Source organism: Tamandua tetradactyla, chromosome 1 (assembly GCF_023851605.1).
Source record: "Tamandua tetradactyla isolate mTamTet1 chromosome 1, mTamTet1.pri, whole genome shotgun sequence".
Lineage (NCBI taxonomy): Eukaryota > Metazoa > Chordata > Mammalia > Pilosa > Myrmecophagidae > Tamandua > Tamandua tetradactyla.
In genome coordinates this window covers 202,835,830-202,861,336 of record NC_135327.1, presented here as the reverse complement: position 1 = coordinate 202,861,336, position 25,507 = coordinate 202,835,830, and the positions used below count along the sequence as shown (strand labels likewise).

Here is a 25,507-nt window from a genome sequence, read left to right as displayed (position 1 = left end):
ATCTCACTATATCCACCTGTTCAAAATACTAGGTATGTGTTTCTGTTGAAAACTTTTATATGTCTTCTATTATGATTGAAGCCACCTCAGTCCTGCAGCTTCTCCTGATTGAAACCATTTCCATCTTTTGGGTCAAGTGAGCTACATTTTGTGGTACATGGAAATGAAAGACAGTAACTCCTTGGGGATCTAGCATGTAAAGAGACATGTAGCTGAGAAGTGAATGTGACAAATAGTGTAGGCTTACCCTTAAATCATCCAATATTTCAAAAAAGCATGTATAACCATTTTTATAACAATCTTTCTAAAATGTACTATGCCTTGCTTCTGGGTTTCTTTTTGTTTAAGAAAAGCATTGCACACCATCATGTAGAATCTAGAATTTTCTTCAATGTGAGTTATCATTTTAAATGTCAGTTATTATACTTACTCTGTTTGTGAGTGAGAGCCTGAGGGTGACTCTCTGGCTCTCTAGTAGAATAAAGCATAAGGACTTGGCTATTATTAACAATGAAAGGCCAGCAGGCTTCACTGCGTTCCTTCCCAGGGAGCTGGGTAATGAGGGAGGAATCCCTACTGGTTGCCTGGGGCCAGCGCCCTCCAGGAATTTATGGCCAGGAAACAAACAATACTCTTGGGTTAATGGTGAAAAGGAAAGACAAGAACTTCAGGAAGGGCAACAGCATCAATAAAATAAAAGCTCAAACCTGAGAGTGGTTAATAGTATGAGTCTGAGTCCTAGGTTCAAATTCCCAAGGTACCACTTACTGGCTGCTTGATCTTGCTCAGCCTCGCTGCGTCTCAGCTTTTCCAACTGCAAAACAGGGATGATGACAGTATCTCATAGGGTTGTTATAAAAATTAATGAGATTTCAAAAATAATTTCTTATTTTTGTTTTGTATTGCTCGCATTCCCCCTTGTCCTCCCCACACTGTTACTGTTTTACCATGCTGTTTTTGTTTACCAAAGTTGCCGAATATGATATACCAGAAGTGGGACCTTCTAGACCAATAAGGGAAAGAGAGAAATGAGACAAAATAAACTTTCAGTGGCTGAGAGATTTTAGAGTTGAGAGGTTATCCCGGAGGTTATTCTTATGTATTATATAGACATCCCTTTTTAGTTTACTGTGTATTGGAGTGGCTGGAGGGAAGTACCTGAAACTGTTGAACTGTGTTCCAGAAGCCTTGATTCTTGAAGATGATTGTATAATGATATAGTTTTTACAATGCGACCATGTGATTATGAAAACCTTGTGTCTGATGCCCCCTTTACCCAGGGTATGGAAAGATGAGTAAAAAAAATTAAGAAATGGGGGGGATAGTAAAAAAATTGGGTGGATTGAAATACTAGTGGTCAATGAGAGGGAGGGTAAGGGATTAAGACCCACAAGGATGTATGAGTTTTTTTCTTGTTATTTCTTTTTCTGGAGTGATGCAAATGTTCTAAAAATGATCATGGTGGTGGGAGACCCATGTTCAATTCCTGGACCATGCACCTCCCAAAAAAAATCATAAAAAAAAGAAGAAACTTCTTAGGGTGCAAGGGTAAGTTCAGTGGCAGAATTCTCACTTGCCATGCGGGCGACCTGGGTTGAATTTCCAGCTCATGCACTTCCCAAACAAACAAGCAATCAAACAAACAAAAACCAACCAAACAAAAATTCAACAAATGGTGCTGTAATAAGGGGATGCTCACATGGAAAAAGAATGAAATGTGACCGTCACCATACAGCAAACAAACAAACAAACAAACAAAAAGACCATGATGATAACTACACAGCTATGTGATGATACTGTGAGCCATTGATTGTATATTTTGGATGGACTGTATGTGTGTGAAGATATCTGAATAAAAATACTTTATTCAGTGGGGATTTCTTAGCATACAAGTTCACACACAAAAGTCCAAATTAAGGTAGCAACAGGATGATGCCTGGACTCTGAAGGCTAACTACTGGCGAGTTTGGGCTCCTCTGTCACATGGGAAGGCACGTGGTAGAGCCTTCTGGTCCTTTTCTCCCAGGTTTCATTGATTGCAGGTTCTGGCTGCTGCACTTCTCAGCTTCTCTGGGTGCTTCTCTGAATTTCATCTCTTAGCTTCTGTGTATGTTTTATCATCCTATAAAGGACTACAGTAAAAGGATTAAGACCCACATTGAATGAAGTGGGTCACATCTCAATTGAAATAACCTAATCAAAAGGTCCTACCCACAATAGATCTACACCTAAAGGAATGGATTAAAAGAACATAAACTTTTCTGGGGTATATAACTTCAAACTACCACACGTGTTTAGTTTAAATTCTTGGTTTTTCTCTTTCCCATGCTCTGTTTCCAATGCTATAATGCTGTCCCCCCCCCCTTTCTTTTTCTAAGGCAGTAGTACTCCTTGGAGGTCTATTTATTGGGCTCTTTGGACGCATATTTCTCTGTGGTATTGACAGCTCTGTCCAGTAATGAGTATTACAACGGGCTTAAGGCCAGGCCATGGGAAGCACCAGTCTCTGTGAAATTTTAGGGAAGGGGACAGGGTAACCCCTGAGGGACAGAACTCCAGGTATTTCAAAACTGCTTATCACCTAACATGCCAGATGACCTCAAAACTCCTGGGAAGGATGATCTTCCCCAGGTTGTAGCTCCTCAGCTCCAGAGGTCAAGAGTGGAGGAGGGAGTGCCTGAGAGAGTTCTGCCTCTGCCTTCAGTTCATCCTCTAGCAGGACCTGGCACCTCCCCACTCCACTTACATGGGGGAACCTGCCCTGGCAGGTGGACTGTAACTGGCTTCTGCATGGAGGGTTTCATGGTGAGTGTCCAAGGTCGCACGAGGGAAGAGCAAGAATTCAAAAGCTTCTCTTCTATTTGTGTTCGTCTAGCTGCATCCAGTGCAGTCTACAGTTTCTCATGGGACCCCTTTCCTCCACCAGTTCAAACCAGCTGTTAGCCTTCTTACTTTTGTTAATTCCAGAAGTTCATGTTTCTCTCCCATTCTATAATTTCTCCAATGTTAATTGGAGATAGGATGCCAGTAACTCTTGCTACTGCTCTATTTGAGCAGGAACCAAGTGAATTAAATTAATTCTTAACTGTAAAGTGCTTAGAACTGGATCTGGTACAAAGTCACTGCTCAATAGATGCTAGCCATTAAAACAAAAAAAGTAAATTAAAAAAAACCCAAAGAAGTAAATAAAACAATTTTGAATTTAAAAACAAAAACAAAAACAAAAACAAAGGGGCAACAGATGCACAAAGAATCCCCAAATCTGCTGACTTTAATAAATACCTTTTCCTACTGAAATTCTCTGCAAAATCTAAGCTACTTGTGCTGATTCTAGCTTCCTCAGGGTGGAGGTTTCTTGGCTATGAAGTCATGACTTCTAAGAAAGACTCAGTGGGAACTGATTGGTGGAGTCAGTTTTTATTCTAGGAGCAGTGGAAAGTGTTGAAGTATTTTAGGTACATGAGTAGAAGGTGTAGAAAAGTGACACGAATAGATTTGTAGCTTGAAAATATCACTTTGCTGTGTACAGTGCTAATTGAAATGAGTCAGGATTGATGTTGGTAGACAGAGAGCTGACACATAAGACCAGTTGTTCACCAGCCTAGAAAAAAATTTTTGGTTGAGTTCTCCCTGGGACAACTTCTAAAATATCAGTATAAGTGATTTATTAGGAGTAATATGATATACAACTTAAAGTGTAATCATTAACTCAGGTTCCCAAACTACTTTTTTTAAGAAGTTTTTTATTCTTAAATATAACATATATACAAAGGAAAGAAAGAAAAAGCAATGATTTTCAAAGTACACTTCAACGACTAGTTACAGAACAGATTTCAGAGTTTGTTATGGGTTACCATTCCACTATTTCAGATTTTTCCTTCTAGCTGCTCTAAAACACTGGAGGCTAGAAGAAATATTTTCTTTTTTTTTTAAAATAACATATATACAAAAAGAGCAATAAATTTCAAAGCACATCGCAACAATTAGTTGTAGAACAGATTTCAGAGTTGGTATGGGTTACAAGTCCACCATTTTAGGTTTTTACTTCTAACTGCTCTAAAATACTGGAGACTAAAAGAAATAACAATATAATGATTCAGCAATCACACTCGTTTGTTAAACCCTACCTTCTCTGTATAACTCCACCATCATCTTTGATCACTGGAGCTGTTGATAATATGGGATAGGGGATGGAACAGTTGATGTTCTGGAGAGAATGGCCTTTCTGCATTTCAGGACGTATCTGGTCCAGGGACCCATCTGGAGGTTGTAGGTTTCTGGTAAATTACTCTGGTGCATGGAACCTTTGTGGAATCTTATATACACCCTAGGTGTTCTTTAGGATTGGCAGGAATGGCTTTGGTAGGGGTTTGGCAAATTATGGCAGACAGCAATGTATAACTGAAGCTTGCATAAAAGTGACCTCCATACTAGCCTCTCGACCCTATTTGAACTCTCTCAGGCACTGATACCTTATTTGTTACATTTCTTTTCCCCCTTCTGGTCAGGATGGAATTGTTGATTCCATGGTGCCAGGGCCAGACCCATCCCTGGGAGTCTTCTCCCATACCGCCAGAGATATTTTCATCCTTGGATGTCATGTCTCACATAGGGGGGAGGGCAATGATTTCACCTGCAGAGTTGGGCTTAGAGAGAGAGAGGTCACATCTGAGCAACAACAGAGGCCCTTTGGAGGTGACTCTTATGTATACCTATAGGTAGTCTAAACTTTTCTGCAACATACATAAATTTACAAGAGCAAACCTCAAGATCACAGGCTTGGCCTATTATTTTGCATGTCCCTAATGTTTGACACAGTATCAGGGATTCCCTCAGTGGTAAAGTTTAATAGTTTCATATTTTTTCTTCCATCCCTCAAGGGACTTTGCCAATATTTTTTTATTATCTGCTTAATATACTCTTGGATTTATACAGTCATTATATTAAGATATATAGGATTAAAGGCCCTCATTTTTATTCTGGGTTCCCTGTGTTTGGATTGTTTAAATGATCTATACAGACAGCTTGAGTTAGACTATGTGCTACAGAAAATTTAGGTTCTGGACAAAATAATGTTTCTTCCTTTGGTCTTAGAGTTTTTTTATTTTTATTTTTGAAATTTCCCATTTGCTCTGAATTGCCTAGCTTAGGTTTCTTTCCATGTTAGTAGTTTCGGTCCTTGGTACCAGAATCATGGTCCATAGCAGCAGCATTGGCATCACCTGGGAGACTATTAGAAACACAGACTCTCAGGGCCTGCCCCAGACCACATGAATTAGAATCAGCATTTTTACAGCAACCCAAGATGATTCATTTGCACACTAAAATTTGGGAAACAATGATTCTAGACCACTAATGCTTTTCAATGACTTCAGGAACACAATTTATGGAATCAGTATGCTAATGGTGAATGTTTGGTTGTTCCCTTTTAAAAATATGTGTATTTTTTGAATTACAAAGACACCATGGAAGCGTTCCTCTGTGTGTGTGTGTGTGTGTGTGTGTGTGTGTGTGTGTGTATGTATGTGTGTGTGCCCTTGCAGGCTTGTGCAAATCTTTCACAAGGACATTGTATTCATTTCCCAAGGTTGCCATCACAAAATATCAGAAACTGGGTGGCTTAAAACAACAGAAATTTATTCTCTCACTGTTGTAGAAGCTAGAAGCCTGAAATCAAGGTGCCAGCAGGGTCATGTTTTCTGAAGCCTATAGGGGAGGATCCTTCTATGCCTCTTCTAGTTTTTGGTAGCCCAGATATTCCGTGACTTGTGACAACTTAACTCTAATTTCTTCCCTCAAGCATATCCCTCTGTCCCCTTCTTCTTATAAGATGTCATGGTTAGGGACATGTGTCAACTTGGCCAAGTTGTGGTACCTGTTTATCTGATTGGGCAAGCGCTGGCCTGTCTGTTGCAATGAGGACATTTCATAGGATTAGGTCATGATCACTTCAGCTGCATCCACAGGTGATTCCATTTGTAATCAGCCAAAAGGGAGTGTCTTCTGCAATTAGTGATGCTAAATGCAATCATGGGAAGCCTTTTAAGGAGGACTCAGAGGAGACAGACCCCATTCCTGCTTTGGCTGGTGAGCCTCTCGTGTGGAGTTCATCCAGGCCATCCATCGGAGTCATCGGCTTTGCAGCCTGCCCTGTGGATTTTGGACTCTGCATTCCTGCGGTCACGTGAGACACTTTTATAAATTTTATATTTGCAAGTGTTCCCTGTTGATTCTGTTTCTCTAGAGAACCCTAACTAATACATAAGGATACCAGGCATATTGGGTTTAAAGCCTACCCTAATTCAGTATGACCTCACCTTAACTTAATTGCATCTGCAAAGACCCTATTTCCAAATAAGGTCACATTCACAAGTCTGAAGAACATGAATTTTGGGTGGACATTATCAAACCCAGTATAGATGTCATCCTACAATGTGCTTAGTGAAAGGGTATGCATATTTTAAAAATTGTTTTCAGATTTTATTGTGGTATATTCATTTATCATATATTCCATCCAAATTATACAATCAATATTTCATAGCATCATTACTTAGTTGTATAATCATTATCACACTAACTTTTAGGCCATTTTCATTACTCTAAAAAGAAAATGATCAGAGAGACACAAAAAAAGAAAACCCAAGACACCTCATATCCCTTATTTCCTCCCATTATTGACCCCTAGTATTGGTGTGGTACATCTATTACTGTTGATGAAATAATTTTAAGGTATTACTGTTAACTATAGTCCATAGCTTGCAATAGGTATTTTTCTCCTACAAATGCCTCTATTATTAACTCTTTGTACCAATGTCATACATTTGTACCAGATCATACAAGAACTTATTTAAATTTGTAGTGTCAGTCAGTGACATTTATGGCTCTAAACAACCTCTTTCAACCAAAATCACCTACAATACAGTAGCATTATTCCTTATATTTCCACTAATGAGCTACCCTCACCTCATATATATTCCAAACATTTTAAGTTCAAACCTTGTTATACATTCTGAACATATTAGGTTACCACTCCCCCTTCTCTAATTCCTGATTATTTCTAGACGTCCTATATTCTATATTTTAAGACTCTGAATTTTCATATTCTAGTTAGTTCATATTAGTGAAATCATATAATATCTGTCTTTTTGTGTCTGACTTATTTCATTCAGCATTATATCATATGTATATGCCACATCTTATTTATCAGTTCATCTTTTGGCAATTGTGAACTTTGCCACTATGAACATCAGTGTGTAAATGTCTGTTTGTGTCCCTACTCTAAGATCTTCTGGGTATATATTGAGTAGCAGAATTGTTGGGTCATATGGCAACTCAATGTTAATTTTCTGAGGAACTGCCAAACTGTCTTCCACAGTGGCTGTACCATTTTACATTTCCACCAGCAATGAATAAGTGTTCCTATTTCTCCACATCCTCTCCAACATTTGTAGTTTCCTGTTTGCTTACTAGCAGCCATTCTTATAGGTATAAGATGATATCTCATTGACAGTTTTATTTTTATTTCCCTAATAGTTAATGAAGATGAACATCTTTTCCTGTGATTTTTAGCCATTTGTATTGTCTCTTCAGAAAAATGTCTATTCATATCTTTTGCTCATTTTATACTTGAGTTGTTTTTCCTTTAATTGTTGAGTTGTAGGAATTCTTTAAATATGCTGGATAGCCAACCCTTATCAGATACATGGTTATCAAATATTTTTTCCCATTGAGTTGGCTTCCTTTTTCACCTTTTGAACAAAAGTCCTTTGAGGCACAGAAGCATTTAATTTTGAGGAGTTCCCATTTATCTATTTTTTTCCTTTTGTTGCTTTGTGCTTAAGAAGCAACCTCCTACCACTAAGTCTTGAAGACTTTCCCTACATTGTCTTCCCTTAAATTTAGATCTTTTACTCAATTTGAGTTAATTTTTGTATAGGGTGTGAGGTAGGGGTCCTCTTTCATTCCTTTGGATATGGATATCCAGTTCTCCCAGCACCATTTATTGAAGAGGCTATTCTGTCCCAGTTCAGTGGATTTGAGGACATATCAAAAATCAATGACCACAGATCTAAGAACCTATTTCTGAACTCTCAATTTGATTCCATTGATTAACATGTCTATCTTTGTACCAGTACCATGCTGTTTTGAACACTGTGGCTTTATAATAAGCCTTAAAGTCAGGAAGTGTAAGACCTCCCACTTCATTCTTCATTTTTAGGGTATTTTTGGCTATTTGTGACCCTTTTCCCATCCAAATAAATTTGAAAATGAACTTTTTCAATTGGGCAAAATAGGTTATTGGAATTTTTATTGGTACTGCATTGAATCTGTAGATCAATTTTGGTAAAATTAATATCTTAATGACATTTAACCTTTCTATCCATGAATACAGAATGTCTTTCCACTTATTTAGGCCTTCTTTGATTTTTTTAAGGCAATGTTTTATAGTTTTCTGAGTACAGGCCCTTTATATCCTTGGTTAAGTTTATTACTAGTTCTTGATTACTTTAGTGGCTATTGTGAATGGATTTTTTTTTTCTTAATTGCTGGCTCAGTTAGCTCAGTAGTGTACAGAAACACCACTGATTTTTGTGCATTGATCTTGTATCCTGCTACTTTGCTGAATTTGTTTATTAACTCAGGTAGCTTTGTTGTAGGTTTCTTGGAATTTTTCCAAATATAGGATTGTGCTGTCTGCAGATAATGAGTTTTGCTACTTCCTTTCCAATTTGGATGCATTTTATTTTTCTTGCCTAATTGCTCTTGCAAGAACCTGAAGCACAATGTTGAATAATAGTGGTGACAGTGGGCATCCTTGACTCATTCCTGATCTCAGAAGAAAGGCTTTTAGTCTTTCCCCATTGAGTATGATGTTGGCTCTGGGTTTTTCATATGTGCCCTTTATCATATTGAAGAAGTTTCCTTTGATTCCTACTTTTTGAGTTTTTTTTTTTTTTTATCAAGAAAGGATGCTAAATCTTGTTGAATGCCTTTTCAACAAGATCCCTTTTGATTCATTAATGTGGTATATTAATTGACTTTTTGTGTGCTGGGCCACCCTTGCATGCCTGGAATAAACACCACTTTGTTGTGATGTATAATCCTTCTAATGTGCCATTGGATTCGATTTGCAAGTATTTTGTTGAGAATTTTTGCATCTATATTCATAAGAGAGATTGGCCTGTAGTTTTTCTTTCTTGTAGTTATCTTTATTAGGTTTTGGTATTAGAATGTGTGCTGCTTTAAAACTGTTATGTACCTTAGAAAAGTCATGTTCTTTCAGTCCTGATTCAATATTGTATGGTGGAACTTTTGATTAAGTTGTTTCCATGGAGATGTGACCCTCCCAACTGTGGGTGAGCCCTTTTGATTAAGTGGTGTCCATGAAGATGTGTCTCTGCCCATTCAAGGTGGGTCTTAATCCTCTTATTGGAGTCCTTTAAGAGGAAAACATTTTGGAAAAAGCTCAGGGCCCATACAGACAGAGACATTTGGAGATGCAGAAAGAAAATGCCCTGGGGGAAGCTGTTTGAAATCAGAAACCAAAGGACCAGCAGACACCAGCCATATGCTTTCCCAGCTGACAAAGGTGTTCCATATGCCATGGCCTTTCTTGAGTCAAGGTATCTTTCTCTGGTTGCCTTAGAATGGACATTTTTATGGTTTAGAACTATAAACTTATAACTTAATAAATCCTCTTTACAAAAGTCAACCTATTTCTGTATATTGCATTCTAGCAGCATTAGTAAGCTAAAACAGATTTATATTAGCTTCATAGAATGAAATATATAGTATTCCCTTTTCTTCAATTTTTTGGAAAATTTGAGCAGAAATGGTATTAATTCTTGGAATGTTTGATAAAATTCCCTTGTCAAACCATCTGGCCCTGGGCTTTTCTTTGCAGGTAACTTTTCAATGACTGATTGAATCTCTTTGCTTGTGATGGATTTGTTGAGGTCTTTTTTCTTCCCAAATCAGTATAGGATGTTCTGTGTTTCTAAGAAATTGTCCATTTCATCTAAGTTGTCTAGTTTGTTGTATGTAGGATCCTCTTATGATCTTTTTTATTTTCTTCAGGGTCTGTGGTAAAGATCCATCTTTCATTTCTGATTTTATTTATTTGCATTTTCTTTCTTTTTTACTCTATCAGTTTAGCTAAGGGTTTGTCAATCTTATTGATTTTTTCAAAACAGTTTTTTGTTTTATTGATTTTCTCTATTGCTTATTGTTCTCCAATTCATTTACATCTACTTTAATATTTTTTATTTCTTTTCTTTTACTTGCTTTAAGGTTAGTTTGTTGCTTTTTCTAATTTCTTCAGTTGGTCAGTTAGGTCTTTGGTTTTGACAATTTCTTCCTTTTTTAACTTTTAAAAATTTTATTATTTTTAGCTTTTTTATTGTGAAATATAACATATATACAAAAAAGCAATAAATTCCAAGTACATTTTAACAAGTAGTTATAGAACAAATATTAAAGTTTGGTATGGGTTACAGTGAGTTCCACAATTTTTCATTTTGTTTCTAGCTGCTCCAAGACACTGGAGACAAAAAGAAATATCAATATAATGATTCAACAGTCATACTCATTTGTTAAATCCTATCTTCCCTGTCAAACTCCTCTTTCTCTCTTTTTAAAATTTTTTTTTGTGCAAAATAACATATATACAAAGAAGCAATAAATTTTGCAACAGCAAATTGATTACTTCATTTCCCTCAACATTTTATTAGGAAAAATTTTGAATATACAACAAAGTTGAAAGAATTTAAAAGTGATCATTGGTATATCCACCACTTAGATTCTGTTATTGACATTATATTATACTTTATCACATCTTTCCATCCATCTGTTCTCTTCAACCCATTTGTATTAGCTAGGGTTCTCTAGGGAAACAGAATCAGCAGGAGATATCTATAAACATAAAATTTATAAAAGTGTCTCCTGCAACTGTGGGGATGTAAGAGTCCAACATAAGTAGGGCAGGCCGCAAACTGGCAGCTCCAAAGAAGGTTCTCAATGAACTCTCAGGAGAGGCTGGCTGGTTGAAACAGAAAGAGTTATTGTTTCTTCTGAATCCTCCTTAAAAGCCATCTAGTGATTAGATTAACTGTCACTATTTGCAGAAGACACTCCCCTTAGCTGATTGCAAATGCTGTGGATGCAGCCAACATGGTCATGATTTAAGTCCATGAAATGTCCTCACAGCAACAGACAGGCCAGTGCTTGCCTGACCAGACAATCAGGCACCACCACCTGGCCAAGTTGACACATGAACCTGATCGTCACAGTCCATCCCTTGTCAACTTGGCAGCTATACACATCACCTTAAACCATACTTAATCTATAAATAGAAAACAAAAACAGACACATTTTTTCCTCACCTAATAATACTCAACTGTTCTGCATACAACCCGAAACACATTAAATCTTTCCAGAATAGGGTGCAAGTCCTTAGATAATATTTACTCTTAAACTTGATATCCTACAACTTAAATACTATAATGAACAAAACAGCTTATGTCATATGATAAAGGGGATAAAATAAAGAGGAAAACAAATATATTTGATTTATGTATAAATACATAGAAGTAATTACAAAGCAAGGAAGAAATATTCATACCATTACAGTTCTCAGTTCTGTAACTGATCATGTGATCATAGTTCATATTTACCACTACCTTCTTCCACTACCCATTCCATGCTTCCTTTACCCCCAGCAAGCACTTCAGCTGGCCATGGTTCTTTACCTGGTGGGATGACCCAAACCTTCCTTCCTGAATGTGGTAGTTAGATTCAGGTGTCAGCTTGGCTAGGTGAAGGTGCTTAGTTCTACTGCTGTGGACATGAGCCAATGGCATGGGAACCTCATCTGTTGCTGATTACATCTGCAGTAGGCTAGGAGGAGTGCCCACTGCAAAGAATGATGTTTGATTTAACTGGTTGGTGCTTAAATGAGAGAACTCAATGTAGCACAGCCCAAGCAGCTCAGTGTACCTCATCTCAGCACTCGCAGCTCAGCCCAGGCCTTTGGAGATGCAGAAAGAAATCACCCTGGGGAAAGTTGTTGGAACCCAGGGGCCTGAAGAGAAGGCCCGCAGAGATCGCCCTGTGCCTTCCCATGTAAGAAAGAACCTCAGTTGAAAGTTAGCTGCCTTTCCTCTGAAGAACTAACAAAATGAATCCCCTTTTATTAAGAGTCAATCCATCTCTGGTGTGTTGCATTCCAGCAGCTAGCAAACTAGAACATTGAAGTTTCAGAGCCATTGGTAGTCCTGCCTGGATTGGGCCGTTACAGTTTTCCATTGATTTTAATCACAGGTCATGGTAGTACTAAGAGACACCCTAGGGGTTCTCCTATATTCCAGGAAAACTCTTCTTTACTTCTATTGTGTAGTTGCAGTCCTATTTCCCTCTGATAGTCAGGGTCAATCACCCCAGTCAGTAAATTGACCCCCTTCTTGGCTTGTTGATCCAGAGGCATGAGTTGCCCAAAGTGACCAGGTGGCAGTCTTAGATTCCAGTTCAATGGAATCATTGTTGTTTCTCCTGGTGGAAGCACTGCCTCTTTTGGAACTAAAACCTGTAGATCAGCAGAGCTCAAGTTTGCAGGGACAGGAAGCAAAAATTTTCCTAGTGGATCACTAGGGGTAATAGTGAGTGGTACCACTCTCATTTGCACCATTCGATTCCTGGACCCAGGGATCCCGGTTACAGGAGAAACAGCACCATACAGGGATGCTGATTCAGAGCATGTACAGTCTCCTGGAGAACATCGCCCAGCCCTGCAAGGTATTGCCACCTAGTTGGCATTGTAATTGAGTTTTCAAAAGGCTATTCCACCATTCTACCAACTCAGCTGCCTCTGGATGATGTGGACCATGGTAAGACCAGAGAATTCCATGAGCATGTACCCATTTCCACACTTCATTTGCTGTGAAGTGGTTTCCTTGGTTAGAAGCAATGCTATGTGGAATACTGTGGTAGTTAGGTTCAGGTATCGACTTGGCCAGGTGAAACATGCCTAGTTTTGTTGCTGTGGACATGAGCCAATGGCATGTGAAGCTCATCTCTTGCTGCTTACATCTGCGGTCGGCATGGGGGGATAGCAGGTCAACCTTGGTGAGTGGAAGTCCATGTTGCTGAGCCCATGCATAATCTCCATCCCCACCACCATCACCACTATTTTCATGAGCCTATTGGGCAATGACAGGAGTTGCTGGGAAAGAGGTTGACTGGTATTCACAGAACAGGTCATCTTATCTACTTGATTATTAAAACCTACCTCGGCCGAAGTCACCCTCTGGTGTGCATTTACATGGGACACAAATATCTTCATGAAATGGGTGGAGTCACATCTCCATCTAATCAAAATAATACCCACAATTGGTGTGTCACATCTCCATGGAGATATCCTAATCAAGTTTCCAACCTACATTATTGAATAGGGATTAAGAGAAATGGTTGCTCCCAAAAGTGATTAGGATTAAAACATGGCTTTTCTAGGGTACATAAATCCCTTCAAACTTGCACACCATCTTATGTTTTTTTTCTTAAAGAGACTGGTTTTTGTATTTAAAATTTTTTAAAAATTTTATTGCATTTAAAATTTATTGCATATATACAAATAAGCAATAAATTTCCAAGTGCATTTTAACAGGTAGTTGTAGAACAGATTTTAAAGTTTGGTGTGGGTTACTGTTCCATAATTTTTTTTTCCTTCTAGCTGCTCCAAGACACTGGAGGCCAACATATCTATCAATATAATGATTCAGCAGTCATACTCATTTGTTAAATCCTATCTTCTCTGTTACACTCCTCCTTCTCTTTAAATAACATATATACATAAAAGCAATACATTTAAAAGTACATCATGACAGATAGTTGTATGTTTCTTCCTTTTTAATGTAAGCGTTTAGACCTATAAGTTTCACTCTCGGCACCACCTTCATTGCATCCCATAAGTTGTGATATGTTGTGTTCTCATTTTCACTCATTTCCAGATACTGATTTCACTTGTAATTTCTTCTTTGACCCACTGATTGTTTAGGAGTATGCTGTTTAACCTCTCTATATCTGGACAAGTTCCAGTTCTTCAGTGGTTATTGACTTCCAGCTTCATTCCATTGTGACCAGAGAAAATGCTTGTTCTAGTTTGCTAGCTGCCGGAATGCAACACACCAGAGACGGATTGGCTTTTAATAAAAGGGGATTTATTTTGTTGGTTCTTCAGAGGAAAGGCAGCTAACTTTCCACTGAGGTTCTTTCTTACGTGGAAGGCACAGGGTGGTCTCTGCTGGTCTTCTCTCCAGGCCCCTGGGTTCCAACAACTTTCCCCGGGGTGATTTCTTTCTCCATCTCCAAAGGCCTGGGCTGAGCTGCTAGTGCTGAGATGAAGAATGCTGAGCTGCTTAGCAGTACTACATTGCAATCTCTCATTTAAGCACCAGCCAATTAAGTCAAACATCACTCATTGCAGCAGACAAGCCTCCTAGCTGACTGCAGATGTAATTGGCAACAGATGAGGTTCCTACCATTGGCTTATGTCCGCAGCAACAAGACTAGGTATGCTCACCTGGCCAAGTTGACAACTGAATCTAACTAACACAATGCTTTTAATAATTTCAACATTTTAAAAATGATTAAGACCTGCCTTGTGACTATCCTGGAGAATGTTTTGTGAGTACTTGAGAAGATTATATATCCTGCAGTTTTGAGATGCAACAGTCTACATATGTCTGTTAGGTCTAATTCATTTATCAAATTATTTAGGCTCACTATTTCCTTATTGATCCTCTGTCTCGTTTTTCTATATAGTGAAGACAGTGCTGTGTTGAAGTCTCCTGCTATTAATGTAGCAATATCTATCACTGCCTTCAGTTTTGCCAGTGTTTATGTATTTTAGAGCAACTTGATTGGGTGCATAGACATTTATGATTGTTATTTCTCCTTGGTAGATTATCCCTTTTATTAATATATTTGTCCTTCATTGTCTCTTATAACATCTTTGCATTTAAAATCTATTTTATCTGATATTAGTATGGCTACTCCTGTGTTCTTTTGGTTACAACTTGCATAGAACATCTTTCCCCCTCCTTTCACTTTCAACCTATTTGTATCTTTGGGTCTAAAGTGAGTCTCTTGTAAATAGCATATAGATCAGTCATTTTTAAAAATCCATTCTACCAATCTGTGTCTTTTCATTGGTGAGTTTAATCCATTAACATTCAATGTAATTACTGTAAAAGCTGTCCTTGCTTAATCCATTATTATCCCTTGGCTTTTATTTGTCAGAGCTAGTATTTTACCCTTTTTATCTTTTTAGTTGCCCTTACTGATAATCATCATTTCTATAGTCTCCTTAATGTCTCTCTTTCCTGCATTTTTTTCCCCCAGCTGACAGAACTCCCTTTAGTATATCTTGCAGGGAAGGTCTCTTGTTAATAAATTATCTCAGCATTTGTTTATCTGTGAAGATTTTAAACTCTCCCTCACTTTTGAAGGACAGCAAAATTCTTTGTTGGGTAAAGAATTTTGGGCAGGAAATTTCTCTCTTTTCAGAAATAAATACATCATATCACTGCCTTTTTACCTCCATTCTGCCCAGTGAGTATTCAGGGTTTAGTCTTATTTGACTTTCCTTGCATGTGGTGAATTGCTTTTCTCCTGCTGCTCTCAGGACTCTCTCCTCTTCAGCATTAGATAGTCTAATTAGGATGTGTATTGTAGTGTGTCTATTTGGATTTATTTTACTTGAAGTTTGTTGGGATTCTTTGATTAGTATATTTATGTCTTTTATAAGGGTTGGAGAGTTTCCCCTAATTATCTCCTCAAATAATCTTCTGGCCCTTACTCTTTTCTTCTCCTTCTGGGACACCAATGATTTTTATATTTTTGTGCTTCATGTTGTTCATCATTTTCCTGATATCCAATTCAAAATTTTTCATCTTTTCCACCATTTGTTCATTTGTGCATTCAAATTCAGTTGCTCTGTCCTTTAGTTCTCTTATTCTTCCTTCTGCCTCTTCAAGTTTGCTGTTGTGTTTCTCTAATATATTTTAAATTTGATCACAGTACCTTTCATTTCTGTAAGATCTGCTATTTTTCTATTTACTCTTTTGAATATTTATTTATACTCTTCTAGTGTCTCTTTGATATTTCTCTCTTTAGCCAGCTCACTGAAATTATTTAGGACATTTATATGAACATCTTTGATTAGTTGTTCCAAATTCTGGTCTCCTCTGGCTCTTTATTTTGATCATTTGGCTTGGCCATATCTTCTTTTTTCTTCATATGGCTTGTGATTTTTTTGTTGTTGATTTCTTAGCATTTGATTATCTTGATAATGTCATTTTGAAAGTTGATCTCCCTCATTCATCTAACATTTTGTTTTGCTTGGGTTTGTGTTGAAGGTCTGCTTTGGCACCTGGTTTGTCAGTAATTCCAAGCCAAACCAAGGTCAGGGTCTATTTTAGGGGTAGCAGCCCTTTCTCAAGTCTGCTGAAGGCTGGACAGAGAAGCAGCTTGTCAGACTGCATTTTCCCTGTATTCCCGGCAGATGGTGGCATTGGGTCACTTCTTCCCTCCAACTCGGCTTCTCCCAGACTGTGGCAGCCCTTTGGGCATGGTCCAGCCAAGTGTAAATCTAGTCAAGGCCACAGGCCCCTAGGTGTGCTGGAAACCATCACTCCAGGGGTGAGGGATAGGCACTGTGCACCATGGCAAAGACTGACTTGTTGGTACAATGGGTCTGGTGATTCCCTGACTCCTGTGTGGAACGACTGGACTGTGGGACTGGAAGGTTCAACTTCACCAGCTAGCAGACAGCCCAGGAATGCTGTGCTTTTTGCTGGCCAGGAAGACTGCCTCAGGGGTAGGGCAAGGGCACCTAACATTGCACTGAAGCTCCTTTGTCCCTGCCTCTCTGCTTGTGTACACAGTGAGTGGCCTGAGCCCCTATGTAGAAAAGATCGAGGCAGAGGGACCCAGAGTGTCTCTCTTGTTGACCAATTGTCAGATCAGCTCTGCTCTGCATCCCCTCTTCTCCAAGGGAGGGCTTCCCAGACTACCCCAAGTCCAGGTGTCCGTGGAAGCCTACCTCAGGGATGGGGGCTTGGCACTGGACACTGCAAGAGGGTCTCTGATTTTGGCTGAGTCTATTGGCTCCCGGGTTCCCACATGGGAATGCTAAGCTGTGGGTCTAAGAGGATTTGCCTCCCCACCACTCTGAAGCACAGGTTTGCTGAATTTTGGCTGCCTGATCTAGCCATAGCATGGTGGCAGACTTTAAGGATAATTGTGACTGAGTACACTCACTCCAGTTTCTCAGTCCTAGTTTCTCCACTTTTCCATCCAGGTCTTCCTTATATAATACAGAGATCTTTCTGATTATCCAGACTCAGGAACTGCTGATTTAGTCATTTTCTGCCTGTTCTCTAGTTGTTTCACGGTAGAGGAGTGAGTTCTGCCTATCCTATTCCACCATCTTCCTGGAAGTCTCTCTGCCTTTTTTTTTTTTTAATTAACAAATAATGCCAAATTTCCAACCAAAAGTTGAACTAGTTTATTTTCCTATTAAGAGTGTGAGAACCTATTCCCCTTACCTTCTTCTATATTGAATATTCTCAATACTTCATCTTTACCAATCTGATAGGTGAAAAATCAACATACATAGAGACCCTGTAAATAACATAATTATGCAAACCTTCCTTCTTCAGCGTTTATGCTCACAATGAATTGCACCACCCAGCCACCCCAGTAAAAACCTACCAGTTACCCCAGAATTCCTCCTAAGTGTCCCCATCCCATCAGAACTTGATTGAGAACATGCAATCAGACTCTGAGGACTGCAGAGTCTATTTCCTCTCCCCCTGTATCACTTCTGCTTCAGTTCAGGTGGTATGTTGGCCTCAACTTCTGGGAATTTCTAACTGGACTCCTAGCTTTAGTCCATTTCAATCCATCCAACTTGCTGCTGCCAGAGTGCTCTCTCTAAATTTAACTCTCATCTTGTTGTTCTCCTGCTTAACATCATTCAGTGGCTCTCTGTAGCCTACAGAACCAAATCCAAAATCTTATCTGGAATGCAAGACCCCACTACTATTGGATCTTTAAGCCCATTTAGGGTTTCACCCTGACACCCACCTCCTAGCCCCAGAAGCTTATGTTTGGCAGAGCACACAAGGCCTCTTTAATATCTTGTATTTCCTCCACTGGAACACGCTGGTCCCCTCTTCTGCTTGACAAACCCTTCCTTACATTTGGTAAGTAGTTTCCTGCTTCCCCACGGCAGTCAGTCTCTCCTTCCCGAGCCTCTGCCTTATACATACTTCTATTGTAATGCTTACCATATTTTATTGGAATTCTTTATGTGCATGTCTGCCTCCCATACTAGATTTTGAACCCATTGAGAGAAGAACTCTGATTCTGTCTCATTCATCTTATTATTGCACATATTTTTATACCCAGGTATAAATTCAATTTCTGGTACATGGTAAGCACTCAAATATTTGTTGAATGAGTAAGTCCAAGGCAGATATGTTGGGGGCAAAAATGAACTTTCAGAGGCCATTATAACCTGAGTCTTTCCCTTCGGTATATTAATTATATATGGAATGGGCTAATCCCAAATCTTCGAGGACCAAGTTTTCTCTTGACAGAGTTGGGACAGCAGTACGCTATAGAAATGTGGTCAAATTAGACTTGAAGAAAGACATTTCCATGAGAGACGTTTCTAGTAAAATTTTGGTGTCTTAGCTGAGCTTGTCAACAAAGGTCTTGAGTCTATTGTTTATTAGAAATTAGATGTAGTGTAAGCTTATCATTTGACACCATTCATCAGATGAGTAAGGACTTGTCTCTGGGTCATAGACCTATGTTGATGTCTCTTGTATAGTAAAGAAAAGGAAAAAAATCATATTATATGTTGTGATTTTCAGTATTTTGAGTTTACAAGCCAACTGTTTATCACATTGAGAAATTGATCTATAAATAAATGTGAAAGCAGTGATACATCTGGGCCTTTGCTGGCCTCAAGTTGAGGCAATGATCTTTAAATATATTTGTTGTGTCATTGATGCCTTTATTATTAATGTTGTGCCTTTTGTTAGGATGATCAATCATACTCCCAATTGCCAAAGTCCTCACAAAGGCTTTGTTCTTTGGCGCAGGCCCCAAGGTAGTCAGTTCTTATGTCTTTGAGTAGGATAAAGTTAAATCTAATTTTGGCTATGTTTCAGATGTATCATTAATTTCAATTAGATCTTCCTGTGCTTTCTGTGCCTTTTTCCCCATTTGCAGTGTGTTTTTCTATCATCTAGAGATGCTTCCTCCATTTACAGTATATTTTCCTATTACCTAAGTGCGCTTGAAATAAGGGTGGCCACATTTTGTATTGAGAGACACTTTACCCTCTTGATAAAGGTTATGCCTATTTCCTTAGTTATAAAATTTTTTCATTACTTTCTTTGTTTTTGTTGTTCTATGCAAGGCTTTCTGTCAAACGGTTTTGTATTCATGCAGGGAAATCTTATATGCAGTTTGTTTCCCATTAGTAATCTTGCACGACACAATATCCTAAAGCACTACATTTACTGTCAGTTTAACCAACATTAAACTAAAAGTTTCTGTTGCTTTTACATGTACTTATAAAACTCTTTGCCTTTCTATATGTCTACCTTTCTTAGGCCTAGAACAACTAATAGAATATGAATACAGTTCTTTCAAACTGCATAAAAAGTTGCTTAGTATTGTCACTAGTTAATGTCACTGACTCTTTAATATTATTTAGAACACAAAATAAATCCATGATCTTCTCCATTTAGAAATCTTGGTTATGTATTATAATTTGTCATAGTTTATTTTTTTCTACACAGCTGTAGCTATTTTTTTTAATTTTTGTAGTTATTTTTTAAATGATAGTCTTTATTTTTAGAGCAGATTTACAATTATAGAAACATAGTGCAGGATGTACCAAGTTCCCATATAGCCCATTCCTCATCCCTACAGTTTCCTCTATTGTTAACATCTTGCATTAGTGTGGTACATTTGTTATAATTGAGGAGCCAGTATTGATATGTCATTATTAACTGAAGTCCATAGTTTACGTTAGAGTTCACTCTATGTTGTCTAGTTTTTTCTTTTTCTTTTTTTTAACATAACAACATACAAACATGAACATTCTTACCATACAATCATTCCATTCTTGGCATATAATAAAAAACTCACACTATCATCACCATATCATTTCTATGTTGTCTAGTTTTATGAATTTTGACAGATGTATTATGTCATATATCCATCATTACAGTATCATACAGAATAGTTTCATTGCCCTAAAAATCTCCTGGGCTCTCCCTATTCATCCTTCCCTCTCTTCCCCTGAACTTTTAGCAACCACCGATCTTTTTACTGTCTTTGTACTTTTGCCTTTCCCAGAATGTCATATAGTTGGAATCATATAGTTTGTAGCCTTGGCAGACTGGCTTCTTTCACATAGTAATGTGCATTTAAGTTTCCTCCCGTGCTTTTCATGACTTGGCAGCTAATTTTTAAATTATTGAACACTATTCATTGTACATATATACCACAGATTGTTTATCCATTCACCAATTGAAGGACATCTTTGTTGCTACCAAGTTTTGGCAATTACCAATAAAGCTGTTATCAACATTTGTGTTCTGGTTTTTGTGTGGACATAAAGTTTCAACTCATTTGGGAAAATACCAAGGAGCATGATTGCTGGATCATACAGTGAGATTACATTTAGCTTTGTAAGAAACTACCAGACTCTTTTGCAAAGTGGCTGTGTCATTTTGCATTCCCATTAGCAATGAATGAGAGTTCCTGTTACTGCACATCTTCATCAGCATTTTGAATTTAGTATCAGTATTTTGAATTTAGCCATTCTAATAGGTATGTAGTTGTATCTCATTATTGTTGTAATTTGCAATTTCCTAATGACATATGATTTTGACCATCTTTTCATATGATTATTTGCCTATTGCATTTCTTCTTTGGCAAGGTGTCTGTTCAGATCTTTTGCCCATTTTTAAATTGGATTGTTTTTTTTATTGTGGAGTTTTAAGAATTCTTTGTACATTTTGAACACAAGTTCTTTTTTGGGTATGTATTTTACCAATATTTTCTCCTAATCTGTGGCTTGTCTTTTCATTCTCTTAAGAAATTGTCTTTTTTTTTAATTATAAGAAGTTCAAAGTAAAAATTTCAGACAATATTAAAAGTTTGAAAAAGAAAGTTGTAGAAAACACTATTGGTGCCTTGCCTTGTTTTGCCCCACCACTCTCCCCAGGGAGAGAGGCTGACTAGCAGCTCATTACAAATCTCCCATCCCTTCATCTTTTGGGAGGATCAGAAAGCATCCTTCCAAGTCTCCAGTTAGCTGTAACTCAAACTTTCCTCTGTATGACTGATGTGAATTGTTCCAATACATACCTGTGGCATAACACTGCAAGCACCTTTCTATAAGTTCTACAGTGAGGCAAGAAAGATGTGTCAAAGAGTTAATATCCTCAGGAGAAACCTTTGTTCAATCATGGCTGTGATTGGAGGATAAATATCCCAGCTTCTTCACTCCTCAGCTGGGATAACTCTGCAGACTGTTTAGTCTTCATCAGCATTGCAGCAGGATTGAGTCCCAGTTGCCCTTAGTAGGCATTAACATACCATTGGTTGGCAACCATACCCTTCCTAGCTCACTTCCCCACTTCACCAGCAGGGCCTTTTAGGATCAACTCCAGTAGACTACTTGCATTAACATCTTTGTCTCCAGGTTTGCTTCTGAAAGAGTTCAACCTAAAACAAAAGTTAAAAAAAAATCACCCTAATAAAGATAGTCCATTATCTAGAAATAAGCAAACTGCCAGAGTGTTCTATCATTCTCAACCCAAATCTGATCTACGTCTTTCTCAGCTTAACGTTGTTTTTACACACACACACATTTGAAAAAATAAAGAGAGGGAAGAAATCATATTCTCTACTTAATATTTTCCTGAATGCTTCCTTCTGGCCAGGACAAGTGGGTACGCTGTGAAGAAGACAACTCCCATTAGGAGCTTACTGTGGGGTGTGGCAGAGGAGGAGTTGTACTTCAAAAGCAGTGGGGAGATAATGTTGTGATATATTTCCTGTGGCTCATTCTCATCAACTGCAGTTTCCCCCAGTTCACTCAATGCTACACCCATGTTTAATTTTTCGTTTCCCATACATGGCATGAACTTAGCAATGTTCCCACTACCCAGTGTGGTTTTCTGCCACGTTTCCCCAAGGTGAATACTTTCTCACCCATCAAGACCTAACCAAATATGATCGCTCTTTTATTGAAGTTTTCTTTGACTCTCTTCTTCCTCATTTTTAAACTTTGTCTATTAGAATTCCCTCAGTACCCTTCTTTAAGTGCATCCATCATGGCACAGCCTCTCCTTTGTGACAGCACTTTTCCTGTTTTGCATGTTTATCTGTTATCAGAGGGCGTGCTTCTTAAAGTCAGGGACATTTGTTGTACTTGTATTCTCAGGGTCTGGTATAAAAACCTTTAACAGACATTGTTTGTTGATTAATTGAATTGAAGGTGTTTTATATTTTTACAGCAGCTGTTGGATGTCCCTGACCTAGTAATTTGGATCCCAGGGTTCACAAGGGAAATTGAATGCTCATTTTGCTTAATCTTTCACACTACAATATTTTACACTCTTTGGAGGATTTTAGTAGGTCCTTTAAAAAAACTTTGCAAAATAAAGTCCTCTACTATCAAGGTTAGCACATAACTAAGATGGACAAAATTTAATTTTTCTGCATAACAATAATAAAAACAGACAATATTTCTTGATTGTTTACTCTGAGTCAGGTACTATTCTATGCTTTTTAAAATATCAATTCATTTAACATTCCCCCAAATCCCATGAGGCAGCAGTGGAAGCGTGTGGAGTAGAAAACCTTCCAGCACAGAGTTCCTCATCCATGGAACAAGGATGTTGATTATATTGCCTATCTTGAGGGCTATTATGGGGTGTAAATGAGTCATGAGCAAGTGCTCTATAAAGGATAAAGAGTTATGCAAGTGTGTTAGTTATGCTTGTTAAAACGGGCCCCTTCGGAGAGGCCACCATATGCATTGCATGTGACAAAGGAGTCCAGAGCCTTGGATCACTGGTAGCCAGCACAGAATGCCAGTCTTTGGATAAAAGCATCACCTTGATGACACCTTGATTTGGATTTTCTCCTAGCCTCAAAACTGAGCTAACAGATTCCCATTGTTAAAGCCAACCCTCTGCATGGTACTTGCTCGAGCAGCTGAGGAAGCTAAAACAATCGGTTCATCAAAAGACAAGTAAAGGAAGTTCATAACAGTTTCATTCAACATAATCTGCAAAAGGAAACAATATAAATGTCTACCAACAGGAGGCTGAATAAATATGATGTATTTACATTTAAAAAGGGCTCCTTAAAGATATTTATCTTTACCGAGTAATGCGGTGTTGCTGGCCACCGAGGAGGGTGGAGAATTCTGTGGTGAAGTAGGGGGAGGGATACATGTGGTCACTGGGAGGAGCTTTGATCTGAACTATAAAGTGGGAAATCCACGCTCAGTTCTACTGTTACCGGACCGGCAACGGGAAAACCGTGATATCATCGTTGAACCGACAGTTTTCTGTTTTCTTCAGACGCATGATCCCCCGGAGTTTGAATGGAAGGATTCACTCAGCGCTTTCACATCACATTTGTCAGGTTTGAAGTAAAAACAATGGAGAAGACACAACAAAGTCTTCTAGAACTCTACAAGTACCTACTTCAGTTACCAGGTAAGCAAGTGAAAACCAAACTTTCACAGGCGTTTAATCATTGGCTGAAAGTTCCAGAAGACAAGCTACAGATTATCACTGAAGTGACAGAAATGTTGCATAATGCCAGTTTACTCATTGATGCTACTGAAGATAAGTCAAAACTGCGACGTGGCTTTCCAGTGGCACACAGCATCTATGGAATTCCATCTGTCTTCAGTTCTGCCAATTATGTATATTTCCTTGGTTTAGAGAAAGCCTTAACCCTTAATCACCCGGATGCAGTGAAACTTTTTACCCCTCAGCTTTTAGAACTCCACCAGGGACAAGGTCTTGATATTTACTGGAGAGATAATTACACTTGTCCCACTGAAGAAGAATATAAAGCTATGGTGCTGCAAAAGACGGGTGGACTATTTGGATTAGCAGTAGGTCTCATGCAGTTGTTCTCTGGTTACAAAGAAGATTTAAAGCCACTACTTAATACATGTGGGCTCTTTTTTTCAAGTTAGGGATGATTATGCTAATCTGTGCTCCAAAGAATATAGTGAAAACAAAAGGTTTTGTGAAAACCTAACAGAGGGAAAATTCTCATTCCCTACTATTCATGCTATTTGGTCAAGGCCTGAAAGCAAAATATCTTGCATAATATCTTGTGCCAGAGAACCTAAAACATAGATATTAAAAAATATTGTGTACATTATCTTGAAAATGTAGGTTCTTTTGAATATACTCGAAATACCCTTAAAGAGCTCGAATCTAAAGCCTATAAACAAATTGACGCACATGGTGGGAACCCTGAACTCGTAGGTCTAAAAAAGCACTTAAGTAAGATGTTCAAAGAAGAAAATGAATAACAAGCCATTCTTGACTGGACATTACAGCTTATTTTAGTTGGGTTTTATTTTCACCCATCTTTCAGCCTATTATCTTTTAGAAAAATTGGTCTAAGCTTTTGGTCTCTAAAAACTGAGTACATAGGGATGATGTGAATGAAGTAGTTTCAATTTAGAACCCCTCTGTACAGATAATCACCATAATACAAAGTTGAAGGAATTGAAAAGAGCCACATTCAAATAGGTTTAATTTGAATGTCAGAATGTGCTGTGACGGGACTTTGTAACCAACTCTGTCCTAATACCATGAATGTTCTGTTGGGTCTGTCAATAAAATAGACTTCAGCTGCCAGGAACTTTTACCCAGACACTTCCTATCCTTACTATATTGGCAGTTCCCAATTCATCTATCCCAGTTCCTAGTTCATAGAAACACTTCCTTGCTTCTATGACTAGATTGCCCAGACACCACAGAAACTCTTCCTTTATTCTAAATGGTGCTGCTTAGGATTTCTCATTCTCTTTTTCCCTGGAAAACCCCTCACTAAAGTTTTCCATGAAAAGGAAATGATAAACAATAAGCACTCTGGTTCTCTCTTTTTTTTTTTACACCCTCCAATTTTTCCTCCCTTCTTCCCTATTCCATAAATCCTGCTCTTAGAGAGGCTCTACTTAGTGAAATTCACTTGCTCCCCCAAGGTTTTGTGTGTGTGTATGCCCCGAAATGATTAGTATCTGAATACAGTGATGTCTTTTCATTTGGGAAAAAATGAAAAAGGGTGTAGAGAAAAAGTATCTTAGGATGGAGCCTTTACATCTTTTTGTGTTGCCCCATCATAAAGGTCTGTTTGCTTATCTCAACTACAAAGACAGGGA

The 25,507-nt window shown here is 38.2% G+C and overlaps 1 pseudogene; it reads left to right on the top strand.

Annotated features, from left to right (window-relative positions):
* Positions 1-23,758: 23,758 nt before the first annotated feature.
* Positions 23,759-24,652, top strand: LOC143687888 (geranylgeranyl pyrophosphate synthase pseudogene; annotated as a pseudogene).
* The last annotated feature ends 855 nt before the right edge of the window (positions 24,653-25,507 follow it).